This window comes from Protopterus annectens, chromosome 4.part0 (assembly GCF_019279795.1).
Source record: "Protopterus annectens isolate FY-2018-M chromosome 4.part0, PAN1.0, whole genome shotgun sequence".
Lineage (NCBI taxonomy): Eukaryota > Metazoa > Chordata > Ceratodontiformes > Protopteridae > Protopterus > Protopterus annectens.
The window spans coordinates 1,781,900,555-1,781,919,109 of record NC_056733.1 but is presented as its reverse complement, the minus strand read 5'-3'; the positions used below and the strand labels follow the sequence as shown (position 1 = coordinate 1,781,919,109).

The 18,555-nt window shown below is 38.1% G+C and overlaps 1 protein-coding gene across 1 annotated transcript in view; it reads right to left on the bottom strand.

The window, feature by feature from the left end:
- AGMO (alkylglycerol monooxygenase) overlaps positions 1-18,555 on the bottom strand; it is a 1,982,086-nt gene that overhangs the window by 1,884,786 nt on the left and 78,745 nt on the right. The window lies entirely within an intron of this gene.

Here is an 18,555-nt window from a genome sequence, read left to right as displayed (position 1 = left end):
CTACCCTCTTCATAACTCTCTTATATTCCGGAGCATTTCCAACTCTTAATTTGGATTCTTGGGTGTGGAACCATGTGCTTGATCCAAATTTAATGGAGTCAGTGTTCCTAGATAACCTCAAGGCATGAACACTGGAAAACTGTACTTAAAAACTCATAAACCTATAAATATTGTAAATGCACAAAAAAAGATGCTGGAATGCTGGTATACGTTATCATGCAGAGTCAAACACAGGGACAGAAGGTTATCTGTCCAAATACCCTTAAGGATTACCTTCTGAATAAGATATTGCTTGACTGTTTTATCCTTGGACTAATGCCATAAGCTCAAGTTTTGTTCTATTTTTGTGACTGTGTTTCTTTCTAAACTGAATTTTGTACTGGCTGAACAAAGTACATGTTAGAGCATTTTGAAATAAAGAAAATATAGTTATACATTCTGATGGGACATAAAGACCAAGGCTTTTTGATTAAAACTGTATTGTTGAGTTAAATCCATTTGAAATGCTACAATGGCAGATTGCAGCAGGCATTAAAAAAGCAGCTTTGTAACTAGTTACTTGTTCTGCTGGTGTGGAATCTTAATTGCTAAATAACTATCCAGGCTGTGTCTGCAAACAGTCTATTGTGATCAGTGCAGTGCCCTAGTAAACAAACTAAATAAATAAACTGCTAAACAGCAGTTACTATCCAGTGTGAGTGCTCCTTGTCACCCTGGTAGAGGATTTTTATGCATGAGAAGCTTTCTATGTGCTAAACTGATAACAACAAGGAAATGTTAAACCATTGTACCTATGGGTGGTTTGTTTAGCAAAGGGATCCTCACTGCAGTAAAAAGGATTGCTTTGAGGAATATTTGAAAAAAACATTGTACCCACAGGGAGATTTGTTCTAGAAAAGAATTCTCATGGTAATGAGATGGGCTGCCTAAGCGCAAGTGTCCCTACTATTTGACCTTTGAAATGGAAAGCATACTTTGTTGAACCCTAATAAAAATTCTGAGAGATCTTCAACAACACTCCAACAAAGATGTGTATCCACTAAAAAACACCTGCTCAATCTTCATGAAAAAACAGCCAACAGCTACTCAATGTTGCCAACAGATGATATCTACAATGATGAGCTAGCCTGCTTCCTCTCTAGAACAACTTGGTATACCCATGATGTAACTTGGAAGAGAAAATGGTGTTGAGGCTTTCCTGGTGGTACTTGAGATGTGTTACACTTGTGAAAACTAGCCATAAACTAGATTGAACAAAATATTGCCCTCACATTTAATCAGGGACTCATTAAAAGCATATATGGGCCTGGGTGATGTTGATGTACTATTCGAAACTGAAGCAGTAATTGCAGCTAGATCTGAGACTTTATCCAAGGCTCAGTCCACTAAGTTTCACAAATGGATATTCAGCAAAGACTGACTAGTAAGATCAAAAATGACTGCTTTAATGTATATTTTGAAATTGTGGATAGAACCTATGCACATAATGCAAGTAGAGTTCTAGAAATCTTGGCAACAGACAAGTTTCAAAAGACATTCACAAATAACTTGAGAAAATGAGTGCCCCGGGATGACCATAAGTCTTCTAGTGGTGGCAGAAGAAAGACACTTGCTATTGATTGAGATTGCAAACTCTCTCAAAGTTGCATGCACCAAAAACTAAAAGCAAGCCTTTACCTAAGTATGTTCCTTTTCCTGTAAACAAGAAGAAATCTTTGCATCTGAGTTGATTTGTTTTAAATGTTCTTTAAAAGATCATGCAGCAAACAGTTACACTACATCTGCAAAAACTGTTATTGCTATATAGCAAGCTGTGCAAGAAAACGTGCCCATATCATATCCATGATGGCCTTTTCCAAAATTTTGTAGACAACCTAGAATTCCCTCAGATTAATGATACTCAACCTAACAACCTAAAATGTCCATTAACAGTAGAGGAAGTAAAAAAGGCTATTGAGAAGCTAAAACTAGGGTAAGTTTCTGGTCCTGATGGGTATGTGGCAGAGTTTTATAAACACTTCCAACAACAATTAGCACCAATACTTTTAAAAACATACAACCATATAACAGAATTTGGGATATCAGACCTATATATTAATAATTCCAAGACCATATTTATCCCAAAACCAAACACTGACTCCAAAAATCTGAACAACTACAGACCCATTGCTCTGATAAATATAGATTTGAAGATACTCTCAACAATTCTAGCATACAGAATACAGAAAGTCGCTCCATTTATAATTTCACCTGAGCAACTAGGCTTTATGAGTCACAGACAAATATGAGATAATATGCTAATCATTGATGCACTAACCCACCTATGCGCTAAGGACAAATCTCCTAAATATGCTTTATCACTGGATGCAACAAAAGCCTTTGATAGAGTCAATCAAAAATTCCTCCTTTTTATACTCTGTCAGTTTGGATTCCAACAAGAATACATAACAATGATCAAAACATTATATAGCAAAGCAACTGCAACACTTTATATTAATATGAAAACATCTAACCCGATAAAAATTGTTAATGGTACCAGACAGGGATGCCCACCCTCCCCAAACCTGTTCAGTTTCTATATATTCTATATATATTAGTCAAAGAACATATCATAACCTTGTTTCAGTATCAAAAACCAAAATAAAATACACAGCCTTTGCAGATGACCTAAATATTTACTTTCAATACCCTAATACGGATCTTGGAAAATCTTAGTTTCCATAAACAATTTCTCCCAAGTATCAAACTACGCTATTAATCCTAATAAGTCAATTGTCTATCCACTGAACTCCCTAGGCCATAAGGAATTTTATTTTCCGGAGACTAATATAAAAGTGGAATATACTTTGAAACATTTAGGTATAATCTTTAGTCATACACAATCAGATATGATTAATAACATATTTAAAACATGGACTAATATAGTCTGCAACATTAGCAAATGGGAAAAGCTTAAAGTCTCTACTTTATCGAAGGCCTCAGTTGTCAAAATGAACATACTTACTAAAATTTTCTACCAATTAAATGCCACTTTCATGAAAATTCCAGATACCTTCTTTAATAAATTAAAAGTTCGACTAGCAAAATTCACATGATACCCGAAGAGTACAATAATTAGTTACAACAAATTAATACTCCCAAAAGAAAAAGGAGGTCTAAGCCTTCCGGATTTCCAACTCTACCATGAAATAATTAATGCTAGCTGCATTATTCAAATAGCTAACTACTATCTATTGGGTAATGAATGGTACCCATTATGGATTAAATTATGTCACCAAAATATTATTTCATCTAAAATTAACCCAAAAGCAATTCCCTTCCTAAATCAATTAACCCTTAAGATATTAAAAATTTACCCAGTTTTAATAAGTGTGAAATTTTCAAGACACTACTAATATCATTAAAACTAAAATATATGATTACTCTCCTACAACCAATACACAACAGTGCTGATATAAAACTAGCAAACTCTATGTTTAACTTGGATAAATATCCATTAATAAAAAATTATACAGTATAGGACTTCTACCAGTTACAAAACATATCAATGGAAAACATCAAGAACATACTTAAAGCAAGAAATAAATATAATGTGATAATAAAACAAATCTTATACTTAGTTAACAAAATAACTAAAGATATTATTGTAAATGAGCAAGATATCAAGGTAGTACAACAAATTCAAAAGTTGCTTTTATACAAAAAGAAAATGCTCTCAAACACGTATAAATTAATAACTAAAATTAAATATCAAAATACAATCCTATTTTCAAAGTATTGGGAAGAAAAATGCAGTAACTTGACAGAAAATCAGAAGGAATTAGCCATTGGAAACACCATAAAACTGATGCCATTTAAGAAACTAATATACACTCAGATCACGGTCTTCAATAATGCATACCAGACACCTGTCCATCTTAACAAATTTAATCCATCCAAGTAACTCTATTGCCCTAATGCATACCATACACCTGTCCATCTTAACAAATTTAATCCATTTAAGTCACCCTATTGTCCATACAGCTGTCCATCGTAACAAATGTAATCCATCTAAGTCACCCTATTGTCCAAATGCATACCATACACCTGTCCAGCTTAACAAATTTAATCCATCTAAGTCACCCTGTTTTCCTAATGCATACCATACACCTGTCCATCTTAACAAATTTAATCCGCCTAAGTCACCATATTGTCCTAATGCATACCATACACCTGTCCATCTTAACAAATTTAATCCATCTAAGTCACCCTATTGTCTTAATGCACACCATACACCTGTCCATCTTAACAAATTTAATCCAAGTCACCCTATTGTCCTAATGCATACCATACACCTGTCCATCTTAACAAATTTAATCCATCTAAGTCATCCTATTGTCTTAAAGCATACCATACACCTGTCCATCTTAACCAATTTAATCCATCTAAGTCATCTTATTGTCCTTTTTGTCCTATAAAGAAGCTGATAGTTTACATATCTTCTGCAAAAAAGTTTATAAATGGTGGTGCTCACTGGGATTCCTCTTAGAAAAAACAGGCTATTCAAAATCTACACTATCATGGGAAACAGCAATACAACATATTTTTAAGAGCAATAATAATAGCCTCACTAAACACATCACTATAACACTCTGTGCCCTATTAAAATTTTGCATAGCTAAAAACTGGCTGGACTGAGCTAAACTTACTTGGACAGAATATAAGAACATGGCAAAAAAACATGTATTAGCTAAGAAGCTGTATATCAAAACTCAAAAGAACCAAACATATTATCAGAGCTACTTTAACTGATATTCTATCATGAATGGCAAAGTATGCGAAAATACATAAAGTTATTAAACACTCTCTTTAGTTCAGAGTAGTAACAGCATAAACTAAGGTGACATTTTTGTAAATATGTATATATGTATAGTAGTTTAGATTTTTTTTTGTGTATCACTAAGTTGGTGTTATGCCTCAAGATCTACTCTTATTGTATTACCATAATGTATAGGTCAATTGCTTTACTATATTCCTACCTCCTGACTGTACCATAACACAATCATAACTTCATGGTAATCCTCTGTTGTTAACTTTAGCCAAATTGAAATTGTTTTCTTACAGTGTGTGAACACCAAGTCTAATAAATTGCTCATGTTATGCAAATTGTAACATCAACAACTTCTACTGTACTGTATATCATTTTTGATTACATATTATAAAAAATGTAATTAAACAAATTTGAGGAAAAAAAAGGAAAACGTGCCCATTGAATGGTTTTAGCAACTAGGAGTGCAAAATCTGCTTTTTGTCATTGCCCTTTTAATAAACTTGCTACATGTAATACTGTGATAGAGGGAAAAGAAATGCAGAGGTTGTTGGATTCAAAAAGCATGACTACATTTATAAGATCACAGCAGGTAAAAGCTTAAAACAACAACTAAACAGAAAACCGAAGTAATATGTGCACAAGGGGATAAAAGGGAATATCCTATAACACAAGTATAAACACAAAGGTTGCTAGGCAAAATGTTATAGTATGTCTAGCATCTAATTCATGATGTGATAACTGGTCAAGACCGTCTCCAATTCAAAGAGCTATGGATGATATGGGGAGAAAACATCCATCTAGATTCACTGCCAGAAATACACAGTAAAGACATGTGCATGGGACAGTAAGACACAGAATGAGCTAAGATTTCATTCTGGTTGGAAGGGACAGACAAAGACACTCCAGTAATTAAAATAATAATATCAGTCAGTGTAGAAAGTGACAGGGATCCACCCCTAATTAAGAATACATTAGGAGAAGCACGCAGAACCTGATGAAAAGATGGGTGGATCTCTTACTAAAGAAAAAAGGATATTAAACAGATTCATCAGTTTCTCTCTGCAGAGAGTTAATGGGAAACAGAAGCAAAAGTCTTACAACTAAAGAAGTTAGAGAAACAAACTGTTAGTGTCCAGGTAGAAGAAACTTGCTTTTATGAGCTATCTTTAACGGGAGATAAACTACCTGAAGTAGAAAAAAACTTTACCTCCATTAACAGGAGGTCACAACCACCATACCTCTCAACCTCTTAGTACAAGAGATCTGGACAAAGCATGTCAAAATGGGAGGACAATGGCCCAAAAATAGGAGCATATTTTAAATATTGGCCTTATACACTTAGAAAGTTGCTAGAGGATATGAGGTCTGAAACTGAAATGTATGTCATTATTTACAGACATAAATCCTCTGATCACCTCCCAGTGATTTACAGTAAAATACACATTTTATAAGGAACAGACCAAAAATATGAGCCAAAATTCTGGACATTCTGCCAAACTCTGGGCAGTTGAGAAGTATGACAATCATCTCTTCATTTAAGAGCTCTGATGAAAATAATCCTGATTTAGCTAGCCTTAAGGTAAGCCATGTCAGTCTCAAGAAGGATCAGACTGAAAGCAGTACACTTAGCAAAGCTAGAGCTAATATGATAAAGGTACATGGAAAAACAAAGGAACAGCATTGCTTCACTTTATACCTGTGTATGTACTAAGAAATTACCCTTGCTACAGGACAACTAAAGATAATTCACAGAGGTGGAGACATTTGCTAGTTCCAAGGCCTTTTAGAACACTTATGATGAACCTAACACACTGCCACATTTTGAGTGGTCATTTAGTAATGGATAAGACAAAAGCTAGGTCTTTAGCTAAATTTTACTACACTGGTGTTAATGGAAGGCGTTGAGAAATTGTGTACAGCTTGTCATGAATGTCAAAGAATACCACCCAACCCATGCAAGAGTTCTTTGACACCCCTGCCTAGAATGCAAGATCCATTTGAGAAACTAGCAATGGGCATTGTAGGTCCCCTGGTGAAAGTCAATAAGAAATGTCAGTTTATCTTAGTAATCATGGGCCATGCAACAATTTCCTTAGAAAAGGAGTTAATGCAGTCCACAGCAAAATAGGTAGTATGTTCTCTTCCAGAGTAGGACATCCCCAAGGCATTCTTAATGACCAACGTACCTCTTTCATGCCCAGAGTAATGATGAAATCTGTATTTTTGTTTTGAGTAAAACAGCTAAGGACATCTATATACTTCCCTCAAACAGTTAAGCTGTTTGAGCACTTTAGTAAGTCTTTAAAACCTATGCTTCAAAATGAACTGGAACTAGATGGAAGAAATTGGGATTATCTTCTCTTTGTTGCACTGGAAAAAGCCAAGCCACAGCTGGGTCTATACTATTTGAAATTGTATATTGCAGACATCATTGACACTTACTAGATGTAGCAAAAGAAACATGGAGGAGGAAAGTACCCCTTTAAAATGAGTGATGTGCCGATTTACAAAACCTGCAAGCCAAGCCATGTGCCTGTAGTAAAACAGCATAAGAAAAGAGTATAGGAGACACACAATAATGTTAATCTCAGATAATTCAAACCAGGAGAGAAAGTACTGGCATTAGTATCCACTGCTGAAAACCAGTTCCTTGGAAAGTGGCAAGTACCTTTTGAACTTGTGAAAAATTAAGTGAAGTGAATTATAGATTGAGACAACTAGAAAAAAGAAAACCAGAGCAATTATGACACATGAAGATTTGATAGTAAGAATGTTTGTAGAAGAAGTTAAGGCCAGCACAGCATGTTCTGCAGTCAAAATAGATGAGTCACAGTTATTTCCCAGAAACAAGAACTAATGGAATCTGTACATAGGAGTGAATATATATTTTCAAAGTTACCTAATAAAACTAACTCATCTAATTTAGCACAACAAAGAAAAAGTGCCTGGTGAGAGAGTAAATGTGAAACCATACCAAATACCAGAACTGAGAATCAAGCCATGTGAAACCATACCAAATACCAGAACTGAGCATCAAGCCATGTGAAACCATACCAAATACCAGAACTGAGCATCAAGCCATGTGAAACCATACCAAATACCAGAACTGAGCATCAAGCCATGTGAAACCATACCAAATACCAGAAGTGAGCATCAACCCATGTGAAACCATACCAAATACCAGAAGTGAGCATCAAGCCATGTGAAACCATACCAAATACCAGAACTGAGCATCAAGCCATGTGAAACCATACCAAATACCAGAACTGAGCATCAAGCCATGTGAAACCATACCAAATACCAGAACTGAGCATCAAGCCATGTGAAACCATACCAAATACCAGAACTGAGCATCAAGCCATGTGAAACCATACCAAATACCAGAACTGAGCATCAAGCCATGTGAAACCATACCAAATACCAGAACTGAGCATCAAGCCATGTGAAACCATACCAAATACCAGAACTGAGCATCAAGCCATGTGAAACCATACCAAATACCAGAACTGAGCATCAAGCCATGTGAAACCATACCAAATACCAGAACTGAGCATCAAGCCATGTGAAACCATACCAAATACCAGAACTGAGCATCAAGCCATGTGAAACCATACCAAATACCAGAACTGAGCATCAAGCCATGTGAAACCATACCAAATACCAGAACTGAGCATCAAGCCATGTGAAACCATACCAAATACCAGAACTGAGCATCAAGCCATGTGAAACCATACCAAATACCAGAACTGAGCATCAAGCCATGTGAAACCATACCAAATACCAGAACTGAGCATCAAGCCATGTGAAACCATACCAAATACCAGAACTGAGCATCAAGCCATGTGAAACCATACCAAATACCAGAACTGAGCATCAAGCCATGTGAAACCATACCAAATACCAGAACTGAGCATCAAGCCATGTGAAACCATACCAAATACCAGAACTGAGCATCAAGCCATGTGAAACCATACCAAATACCAGAACTGAGCATCAAGCCATGTGAAACCATACCAAATACCAGAACTGAGCATCAAGCCATGTGAAACCATACCAAATACCAGAACTGAGCATCAAGCCATGTGAAACCATACCAAATACCAGAACTGAGCATCAAGCCATGTGAAACCATACCAAATACCAGAACTGAGCATCAAGCCATGTGAAACCATACCAAATACCAGAACTGAGCATCAAGCCATGTGAAACCATACCAAATACCAGAACTGAGCATCAAGCCATGTGAAACCATACCAAATACCAGAACTGAGCATCAAGCCATGTGAAACCATACCAAATACCAGAACTGAGCATCAAGCCATGTGAAACCATACCAAATACCAGAACTGAGCATCAAGCCATGTGAAACCATACCAAATACCAGAACTGAGCATCAAGCCATGTGAAACCATACCAAATACCAGAACTGAGCATCAAGCCATGTGAAACCATACCAAATACCAGAACTGAGCATCAAGCCATGTGAAACCATACCAAATACCAGAACTGAGCATCAAGCCATGTGAAACCATACCAAATACCAGAACTGAGCATCAAGCCATGTGAAACCATACCAAATACCAGAACTGAGCATCAAGCCATGTGAAACCATACCAAATACCAGAACTGAGCATCAAGCCATGTGAAACCATACCAAATACCAGAACTGAGCATCAAGCCATGTGAAACCATACCAAATACCAGAACTGAGCATCAAGCCATGTGAAACCATACCAAATACCAGAACTGAGCATCAAGCCATGTGAAACCATACCAAATACCAGAACTGAGCATCAAGCCATGTGAAACCATACCAAATACCAGAACTGAGCATCAAGCCATGTGAAACCATACCAAATACCAGAACTGAGCATCAAGCCATGTGAAACCATACCAAATACCAGAACTGAGCATCAAGCCATGTGAAACCATACCAAATACCAGAACTGAGCATCAAGCCATGTGAAACCATACCAAATACCAGAACTGAGCATCAAGCCATGTGAAACCATACCAAATACCAGAACTGAGCATCAAGCCATGTGAAACCATACCAAATACCAGAACTGAGCATCAAGCCATGTGAAACCATACCAAATACCAGAACTGAGCATCAAGCCATGTGAAACCATACCAAATACCAGAACTGAGCATCAAGCCATGTGAAACCATACCAAATACCAGAACTGAGCATCAAGCCATGTGAAACCATACCAAATACCAGAACTGAGCATCAAGCCATGTGAAACCATACCAAATACCAGAACTGAGCATCAAGCCATGTGAAACCATACCAAATACCAGAACTGAGCATCAAGCCATGTGAAACCATACCAAATACCAGAACTGAGCATCAAGCCATGTGAAACCATACCAAATACCAGAACTGAGCATCAAGCCATGTGAAACCATACCAAATACCAGAACTGAGCATCAAGCCATGTGAAACCATACCAAATACCAGAACTGAGCATCAAGCCATGTGAAACCATACCAAATACCAGAACTGAGCATCAAGCCATGTGAAACCATACCAAATACCAGAACTGAGCATCAAGCCATGTGAAACCATACCAAATACCAGAACTGAGCATCAAGCCATGTGAAACCATACCAAATACCAGAACTGAGCATCAAGCCATGTGAAACCATACCAAATACCAGAACTGAGCATCAAGCCATGTGAAACCATACCAAATACCAGAACTGAGCATCAAGCCATGTGAAACCATACCAAATACCAGAACTGAGCATCAAGCCATGTGAAACCATACCAAATACCAGAACTGAGCATCAAGCCATGTGAAACCATACCAAATACCAGAACTGAGCATCAAGCCATGTGAAACCATACCAAATACCAGAACTGAGCATCAAGCCATGTGAAACCATACCAAATACCAGAACTGAGCATCAAGCCATGTGAAACCATACCAAATACCAGAACTGAGCATCAAGCCATGTGAAACCATACCAAATACCAGAACTGAGCATCAAGCCATGTGAAACCATACCAAATACCAGAACTGAGCATCAAGCCATGTGAAACCATACCAAATACCAGAACTGAGCATCAAGCCATGTGAAACCATACCAAATACCAGAACTGAGCATCAAGCCATGTGGAAACCATACCAAATACCAGAACTGAGCATCAAGCCATGTGAAACCATACCAAATACCAGAACTGAGCATCAAGCCATGTGAAACCATACCAAATACCAGAACTGAGCATCAAGCCATGTGAAACCATACCAAATACCAGAACTGAGCATCAAGCCATGTGAAACCATACCAAATACCAGAACTGAGCATCAAGCCATGTGAAACCATACCAAATACCAGAACTGAGCATCAAGCCATGTGAAACCATACCAAATACCAGAACTGAGCATCAAGCCATGTGAAACCATACCAAATACCAGAACTGAGCATCAAGCCATGTGAAACCATACCAAATACCAGAACTGAGCATCAAGCCATGTGAAACCATACCAAATACCAGAACTGAGCATCAAGCCATGTGAAACCATACCAAATACCAGAACTGAGCATCAAGCCATGTGAAACCATACCAAATACCAGAACTGAGCATCAAGCCATGTGAAACCATACCAAATACCAGAACTGAGCATCAAGCCATGTGAAACCATACCAAATACCAGAACTGAGCATCAAGCCATGTGAAACCATACCAAATACCAGAACTGAGCATCAAGCCATGTGAAACCATACCAAATACCAGAACTGAGCATCAAGCCATGTGAAACCATACCAAATACCAGAACTGAGCATCAAGCCATGTGAAACCATACCAAATACCAGAACTGAGCATCAAGCCATGTGAAACCATACCAAATACCAGAAATGAGCATCAAGCCAATGTGAAACCATACTAAATACCAGAAATGAGCGTCAAGCCATGTGAAACCATACCAAATACCAGAAATGAGCATCAAGCCATGTGAAACCATACCAAATACCAGAACTGAGCATCAAGCCATGTGAAACCATACCAAATACCAGAACTGAGCATCAAGCCATGTGAAACCATACCAAATACCAGAACTGAGCATCAAGCCATGTGAAACCATACCAAATACCAGAACTGAGCATCAAGCCATGTGAAACCATACCAAATACCAGAACTGAGCATCAAGCCATGTGAAACCATACCAAATACCAGAACTGAGCATCAAGCCATGTGAAACCATACCAAATACCAGAACTGAGCATCAAGCCATGTGAAACCATACCAAATACCAGAACTGAGCATCAAGCCATGTGAAACCATACCAAATACCAGAACTGAGCATCAAGGAGCATCAAGCCATGTGAAACCATACCAAATACCAGAACTGAGCATCAAGCCATGTGAAACCATACCAAATACCAGAACTGAGCATCAAGCCATGTGAAACCATACCAAATACCAGAACTGAGCATCAAGCCATGTGAAACCATACCAAATACCAGAACTGAGCATCAAGCCATGTGAAACCATACCAAATACCAGAACTGAGCATCAAGCCATGTGAAACCATACCAAATACCAGAACAGAGCAGCCATGTGAAACCATACCAAATACCAGAACTGAGCATCAAGCCATGTGAAACCATACCAAATACCAGAACTGAGCATCAAGCCATGAAACCATACCAAATACCAGAACTGAGCATCAAGCCATGTGAAACCATACCAAATACCAGAACTGAGCATCAAGCCATGTGAAACCATACCAAATACCAGAACTGAGCATCAAGCCATGTGAAACCATACCAAATACCAGAACTGAGCATCAAGCCATGTGAAACCATACCAAATACCAGAACTGAGCATCAAGCCATGTGAAACCATACCAAATACCAGAACTGAGCATCAAGCCATGTGAAACCATACCAAATACCAGAACTGAGCATCAAGCCATGTGAAACCATACCAAATACCAGAACTGAGCATCAAGCCATGTGAAACCATACCAAATACCAGAACTGAGCATCAAGCCATGTGAAACCATACCAAATACCAGAACTGAGCATCAAGCCATGTGAAACCATACCAAATACCAGAACTGAGCATCAAGCCATGTGAAACCATACCAAATACCAGAACTGAGCATCAAGCCATGTGAAACCATACCAAATACCAGAACTGAGCATCAAGCCATGTGAAACCATACCAAATACCAGAACTGAGCATCAAGCCATGTGAAACCATACCAAATACCAGAACTGAGCATCAAGCCATGTGAAACCATACCAAATACCAGAACTGGAGCATCAAGCCATGTGAAACCATACCAAATACCAGAACTGAGCATCAAGCCATGTGAAACCATACCAAATACCAGAACTGAGCATCAAGCCATGTGAAACCATACCAAATACCAGAACTGAGCATCAAGCCATGTGAAACCATACCAAATACCAGAACTGAGCATCAAGCCATGTGAAACCATACCAAATACCAGAACTGAGCATCAAGCCATGTGAAACCATACCAAATACCAGAACTGAGCATCAAGCCATGTGAAACCATACCAAATACCAGAACTGAGCATCAAGCCATGTGAAACCATACCAAATACCAGAACTGAGCATCAAGCCATGTGAAACCATACCAAATACCAGAACTGAGCATCAAGCCATGTGAAACCATACCAAATACCAGAACTGAGCATCAAGCCATGTGAAACCATACCAAATACCAGAACTGAGCATCAAGCCATGTGAAACCATACCAAATACCAGAACTGAGCATCAAGCCATGTGAAACCATACCAAATACCAGAACAGAGCAGCCATGTGAAACCATACCAAATACCAGAACTGAGCATCAAGCCATGTGAAACCATACCAAATACCAGAACTGAGCATCAAGCCATGTGAAACCATACCAAATACCAGAACTGAGCATCAAGCCATGTGAAACCATACCAAATACCAGAACTGAGCATCAAGCCATGTGAAACCATACCAAATACCAGAACTGAGCATCAAGCCATGTGAAACCATACCAAATACCAGAACTGAGCATCAAGCCATGTGAAACCATACCAAATACCAGAACTGAGCATCAAGCCATGTGAAACCATACCAAATACCAGAACTGAGCATCAAGCCATGTGAAACCATACCAAATACCAGAACTGAGCATCAAGCCATGTGAAACCATACCAAATACCAGAACTGAGCATCAAATACCAGAACGAACTGAGCATCAAGCCATGTGAAACCATACCAAATACCAGAACTGAGCATCAAGCCATGTGAAACCATACCAAATACCAGAACTGAGCATCAAGCCATGTGAAACCATACCAAATACCAGAACTGAGCATCAAGCCATGTGAAACCATACCAAATACCAGAACTGAGCATCAAGCCATGTGAAACCATACCAAATACCAGAACTGAGCATCAAGCCATGTGAAACCATACCAAATACCAGAACTGAGCATCAAGCCATGTGAAACCATACCAAATACCAGAACTGAGCATCAAGCCATGTGAAACCATACCAAATACCAGAACTGAGCATCAAGCCATGTGAAACCATACCAAATACCAGAACTGAGCATCAAGCCATGTGAAACCATACCAAATACCAGAACTGAGCATCAAGCCATGTGAAACCATACCAAATACCAGAACTGAGCATCAAGCCATGTGAAACCATACCAAATACCAGAACTGAGCATCAAGCCATGTGAAACCATACCAAATACCAGAACTGAGCATCAAGCCATGTGAAACCATACCAAATACCAGAACTGAGCATCAAGCCATGTGAAACCATACCAAATACCAGAACTGAGCATCAAGCCATGTGAAACCATACCAAATACCAGAACTGAGCATCAAGCCATGTGAAACCATACCAAATACCAGAACTGAGCATCAAGCCATGTGAAACCATACCAAATACCAGAACTGAGCATCAAGCCATGTGAAACCATACCAAATACCAGAACTGAGCATCAAGCCATGTGAAACCATACCAAATACCAGAACTGAGCATCAAGCCATGTGAAACCATACCAAATACCAGAACTGAGCATCAAGCCATGTGAAACCATACCAAATACCAGAACTGAGCATCAAGCCATGTGAAACCATACCAAATACCAGAAATGAGCATCAAGCCATGTGAAACCATACCAAATACCAGAACTGAGCATCAAGCCATGTGAAACCATACCAAATACCAGAACTGAGCATCAAGCCATGTGAAACCATACCAAATACCAGAACTGAGCATCAAGCCATGTGAAACCATACCAAATACCAGAACTGAGCATCAAGCCATGTGAAACCATACCAAATACCAGAACTGAGCATCAAGCCATGTGAAACCATACCAAATACCAGATTGAGCATCAAGCCATGTGAAACCATACCAAATACCAGAACTGAGCAACAAGCCATGTGAAACTATACCAAATACCAGAACTGAGCATCAAGCCAATGTGAAACCATACCAAATACCAGAAATGAGCATCAAGCCATGTGAAACCATACCAAATACCAGAAATGAGCATCAAGCCATGTGAAACCATACCAAATACCAGAACTGAGCATCAAGCCATGTGAAACCATACCAAATAATAGAACTGAGCATCAAGCCATGTGAAACCATACCAAATACCAGAACTGAGCATCAAGCCATGTGAAACCATACCAAATACCAGAACTGAGCATCAAGCCATGTGAAACCATACCAAATACCAGAACTGAGCATCAAGCCATGTGAAACCAAACCAAATACCAGAACTGAGCATCAAGCCATGTGAAACCATACCAAATACCAGAACTGAGTATCAAGCCATGTGAAACCATACCAAATACCAGAACTGAGCATCAAGCCATGTGAAACCATACCAAATACCAGAACTGAGCATCAAGCCATGTGAAACCATACCAAATACCAGAACTCAGCATCAAGCCATGTGAAACCATACCAAATACCAGAACTGAGCATCAAGCCATGTGAAACCATACCAAATACCAGAACTGAGCATCAAGCCAATGTGGGAGAGATAAGGATAATGATCAGTCTTGGGGGGGGGGGGGATACCCTTATAGGAATAATGTTTTGTAAAGACTTCAGAACATTAAATAACACATCTATATTTGATTCATATCCCATATCCAAGCGGAGGAACTAACTGAAAAATTGGGTATGGTGAACTTTCTCTCCAGAATGGATCTAACCGAAGGAAAATGGCAAATTTCACTAGCTCCAAAGCTATGAAAACAAAGGTGTAATCCATGCCAGGCACATGCCTTCACTACATAATCATATTTTTGTTGGTCTCCAAAGAGCACCTACAACATGCCAGAGGCAGACGGACAACATTCTAGGACCACAAAGTATACAGCAGCCTATATAGACAATGTAGTCATTTTTTTCTGTGGACTGGGAAATCCATCTCTCTCGAAGGTTGAAGCCACAGGTAAGTGCAAGCTATGCATGGCTGAATCCCAGTATATGGGCAATGTACTACTGCAGAAAAGACTGAGAAAACTGAAGCAGTAAAAAACTAGCCCGTATCAACATTAAGAAACCTCTTAAGGCTTTCTTAGGCCTAGCAGGCTATTATTAAAAATATATTTCTAATTTTATTGCCATTATGTTTGTCTCAAATGACTTGAATAAGGGTACAGATCACTTGCAGTTTAAATGAATATTTGAGGCAGAACAAGACTTTAGGTGATTATAAGCCATGCTGAGTTGAGAAACATTACTAACAGACAAAAAGACTTTTGCAAACCATCCTTAGTTTACACACATCTTTGAGATGGGTACAGGTGCAGTTCTGTTTCCAGTTGTAGGTTGGAATGGGAATCCACCATCTGTTATATCATTAGTAAGTTTAGTAATGCTGCAAGATGCAACTCAGCTATTGAAGGGAATGTCTTACCATAAAGAGGAGCATTACCACACTAAAAATGTCTTTTAGGCAGTGAATGTGTTAGTAACAAACCACACCCTCCTTTATAACAGTTCTACCAAAAAAGAAAAAAAACTGCAACCTAAAACTGTCCAGATGGGCTTTGACCCTCTAGATAGTTAACTTCAAGATTCGCCACCATCCTTGACACATCCACTTAAACAGTAATAGAAAACAAAACTCCAGAGGTAACACCAAAGTGGAGGCACAAAGACACGATTTATTATAACATTAAAACAAAAGTGAGCGCTTTCACATTCTGTAAAGAAAGCTTCATCAGACTTTAAAAACACTAATAAAAACTCCAAATTAAATAGTATTCAGCAACCTATCATAGCAAACAACAAATTAAGCTGTTCAATAATTCTTTAAAGAAACAGCATTACTTTAGCCATAGTACAAAGGCATATACTCATAATACATTACAAACATAAAAATATATGTATAGACTTCTAAAAAAAATCATTGTATAAGATCTAATATGACTTCAGCAAACCATCAATGTGGTCACATCTTTAAAATATCAACACAAAGCATGAATCATAGTGAGCCTGCAAAAGTAACTTAACAAAATAGCTAGTGTGTCCATGGTCTGTCCAGTACAAAAGGAGTAAGGGAGACTCTGTCATTCAGACCACAACTCTGCCAGTGACGCATACTGCTGACTGGGGAATTGGGTGTGTCAGACACAGCGACTCAGGCAGGCAAACCATCTCCACAGCAATTAATACAGCCGCCAGTAGAGCTACATCACGGCTTCTGCCACTTTAGGAAGTAAACTGCCTCTCCTCTAGGTCAAGAAGGAGTGTCCATGAAATATCATGTAAAAGAAGAAGTTAGAAATGAGAAAAGGCAGACAGAGTGCTTAAGGCCAGGACATCGGAAGTGGAACAGAAGTCCCCTACTACGTATAAGAGTTGCCTCTGTATCTGTGTACTGCAAACACACAGTTAAGTTGCTGGGATATGTTACAGTGCATTGACACAGTATGAAAAATGTCTTTCATGATAAATACCCTTTTGGCCTAATTGCTGAATAAGGTACTGTGATTTAACAACTGTTCCCTTTGTAAGTGTGTTGCTATTAACAAAACTGAATTTTATTTTGGCTGAAAAAAGCATATTTTAGTTCATTTTGAAAGAAGAAAAAAAAATTCTGTGTGCTGAAGCATATTATAAATGCAAAACAGTGTGCCATACTCATCACTGGTCTTACATATATCACAGGTACCTCAGTATGGCTCTATATCTATCTAATGTATATATATATATATATATATATATATATATATATATATATATATATATATATGTATATATTAGAAAGATAAATATGATACATTTACAACCATACATATCATATCCATGTATCTATCAACACACACACACACAAATATATGGCTCTGTCAATTTACCGAATTAACAAATGACTGAAACTGAAAAGAACGAGATAACAACATTGAAATTGCAGAGCAACGAACATTCACAAAAGCGAAACTTACAAGATCGAAACAAACACATTCAATCCATTAAAGAAGAAAAAGACATCTGTCCTTTAAGCTACACTGTGATTTACAGCAACTTCTGCAGCAAACACGTAGCACTTTCTGTATGATAATCTCTCCTGTGAAATGATGGACATGGTGTTCTATTTAGCTTCATGATAACCTTTTTCTACATGCCTCCCCTACCTGCATCCCCCCATACCCCCTGCAGATTATACATATATATATATATATATATATATATATATATATGTGTATATATATATATATATATATATATATATATA